Source organism: Oncorhynchus mykiss, chromosome 2 (assembly GCF_013265735.2).
Source record: "Oncorhynchus mykiss isolate Arlee chromosome 2, USDA_OmykA_1.1, whole genome shotgun sequence".
Lineage (NCBI taxonomy): Eukaryota > Metazoa > Chordata > Actinopteri > Salmoniformes > Salmonidae > Oncorhynchus > Oncorhynchus mykiss.
Genome location: NC_048566.1, coordinates 100889245 through 100892675, shown reverse-complemented (window position 1 = coordinate 100892675; position 3431 = coordinate 100889245).

Genomic DNA, 3431 nt, shown 5'->3' with positions numbered 1-3431 from the left:
TGGAAGGTGGCGAAGGGTTCGCCCCAGTCTGAGGTCCTGAGCACTCTGGAGCAGGTTTTCATCAAGGATCTCTCTGTACTTTGCTCCGTTCATCTTTCCTTCGATCCTGACTAGTCTCCCAGTCCCTGCCACTGAAAAACATCCCCACAGCATGATGTTGCCACCATCATGCTTCACCGTAGGGATGGTGCCAGGATTCTTCCAGACATGACGCTTGGTATTCAAGACAAAGAGTTCAATCTTGGTTTCATCAGACCAGAGAATCTTGTTTCTCATGGTCTGAGAGTCCTTTAGGTGCCTTTTGGCAAACACCAAGTGGGCTGTCACATGCTTTTACTGAGGAGTGGCTTCCGTCTGACCACTCTACCATAAAGGCCTGATTGGTGGAGTGTTGCAGAGATGGTTGTCCTTCTGGAAGGTTCTTATATCTCCACAAAGGAACTCTAGAGCTCTGTCTGAGGGATTATCGGGTTCTTGGTCACCTCCCTGACCAAGGCCCTTCTCCCCCGATTGCTCAGTTTGGCCGGGCGGCCATCTCTAGGAAGAGTCTTGATGGTTACAAACGTATTCCATTTAAGAATGATGGAGGCTTTCAATCCTGCAGACATTTCAGTTGTTTTTTTAATATAAAACATCTAAAAATCTGTTTTTGCTTTTTCATTTTGGGGTATTGTGTTTTAATCAGTTTTAGAATATGGCTGTAATGTAACAACAAAATGTGGAAAAAGGGAAGGGGTCTGAATACTTTCCGAAAGCACCGTATATTCCTCCCATGTTTGTGTATATAATATTGAGTTGTTGCTGGGATGTAAAATTGAAGGGTGTAAAATATAATAGTATTATTCAAACGTGATAATCTATTCAACGATGTTTCTACTGGCCTGGTTTAGATCTTATCTGTCGGAAAGATATCAGTTTGTCTCTGTGAATGGTTTGTCCTCTGACAAATCAACTGTACATTTCGGTGTTCCTCAAGGTTCCGTTTTAGGACCACTGTTGTTTTCACTATATATTTTACCTCTTTGGGATGTTATTCAAAAAACATAATGTTAACTTTCACTGCTATGCGGATGACACACAGCTGTACATTTCAATGAAACATGGTGAAGCCCCAAAATTGCCCTTGCTAGAAGCATGTGTTTCAGACATAAGGAAGTGGATGGCTGCAAACTTTCTACTTTTAAACTCGGACAAAACAGAGATGCTTGTTCTAGGTCCCAAGAAACAAAGAGATCTTCTGTTGAATCTGACAATTAATCTTAATGGTTGTACAGTCGTCTCAAATAAAACTGTGAAGGACCTCGGCGTTACTCTGGACCCTGATCTCTCTTTTGAAGAACATATCAAGAACATTTCAAGGACAGCTTTTTTCCATCTACGTAACATTGCTAAAATCAGAAACTTTCTGTCCAAAAATGATGCAGAAAAATTAATCCATGTTTTTGTCACTTCTAGGTTAGACTACTACAATGCTCTACTTTCCGGCTACCCGGATAAAGCACTAAATAAACTTCAGTTAGTGCTAAATACGGCTGCTAGAATCCTGACTAGAACCCAAAAATGTGATCATATTACTCCAGTGCTAGCCTCCCTACACTGGCTTCCTGTCAAAGCAAGGGCTGATTTCAAGGTTTTACTGCTAACCTACAAAGCATTACATGGGCTTGCTCCTACCTATCTCTCTGATTTGGTCCTGCCGTACATACCTACACATGTACGCTATGGTCACAAGACGCAGGCCTCCTAATTGTCCCTAGAATTTCTAAGCAAACAGCTGGAGGCAGGGCTTTCTCCTATAGAGCTCCATTTTTATGGAACGGTCTGCCTACCCATGTCAGAGACGCAAACTCGGTCTCAACCTTCAAGTCTTTACTGAAGACTCATCTCTTCAGTGGGTCATATGATTGAGTGTAGTTGGCCCAGGAGTGGGAAGGTGAACGGAAAGGCTCTGGAGCAACAAACCGCCCTTGCTGTCTCTGCCTGGTTGGTTCCCCTCTCTCCACTGGGATTCTTTGCCTATAACCCTATTACAGGGGCTGAGTCACTGGCTTACTGGGGCTCTCTCATGCCGTCCCTGGAAGGGGTACGTCACCTGAGTGGGTTGATTCACTGATGTGGTCATCCTGTCTGGGTTGGTGCCCCACCCTTGGGTTGTGCCGTGGCAGAGATCTTTGTGGGCTATACTCAGCCTTGTCTCAGGATGGTAAGTTGGTGGTTGAAGATATCCCTCTAGTGGTGTGGGGGCTGTGCTTTGGCAAAGTGGGTGGGGTTATATCCTTCCTGTTTGGCCCTGTCCGGGGGTGTCCTCGGATGGGGCCACAGTGTCTCCTGACCCCTCCTGTCTCAGCCTCCAGTATTTATGCTGCAGTAGTTTATGTGTCGGGGGCTAGGGTCAGTTTGTTATATCTGGAGTACTTCTCCTGTCCTATTCGGTGTCCTGTGTGAATTTAAGTGTGCGTTCTCTAATTCGCTCCTTCTCTCTTTCTTTCTCTCTCTCGGAGGACCTGAGCCCTAGGACCATGCCCCAGGACTACCTGACATGATGACTCCTTGCTGTCCCCAGTCCACCTGACCGTGCTGCTGCTCCAGTTTCAACTGTTCTGCCTTATTATTCGACCATGCTGGTCATTTATGAACATTTGAACATCTTAGCCATGTTATGTTATAATCTCCACCCGGCACAGCCAGAAGAGGAATGGCCACCCCACATAGCCTGGTTCCTCTCTAGGTTTCTTCCTAGGTTTTGGCCTTTCTAGGGAGTTTTTCCTAGCCACCGTGCTTCTACACCTGCATTGCTGTCTGTTTGGAGTTTTAGGCTGGGTTTCTGTACAGCACTTTGAGATATCAGCTGATGTACGAAGGGCTATATAAATACATTTGATTTGATTTAATGTAAAGAAAGGTAAACTGGTTATGTATAAGTGTAAATGTTCGTGTGTGTCTTATGAATGAATAAATCAGATTAATTAAAATTACATACCAGAGACTTTTCATGAACAGCATACTGTGACTATGCATATTTATAGCGACTTCTCTAGAGTTGTCGTCCTATCAACAGAGATTGATAGGAAAAACAGAACGTTTAACATTCATGGAGAATTTAATTGTACATTTGCTAAACATGGCATATTCTTCCTGATAGAATAGGATAGAATAGAATAGAGAGTTGTAGATCTACGCCAGACCTCTTTTTGGGTCGTAACTAGTTACCACAGCCACAAAGTCATAATTATGTCTGGACCCCGCTTATTTCCACCATTTATCTTCTTAAAATCTGATTTTAAACCTAATCCTAACCGTATGTCTAACCCTAATGAAGAGCAAAAAACACATGTTTGTTTTCATGAATGTTTTAGGATAGCCATTTGACTTTGTCGCTGTGGTAACTAGTGACCACCCTCTTTAGCCACACTCAACATGGTGGAAAACCA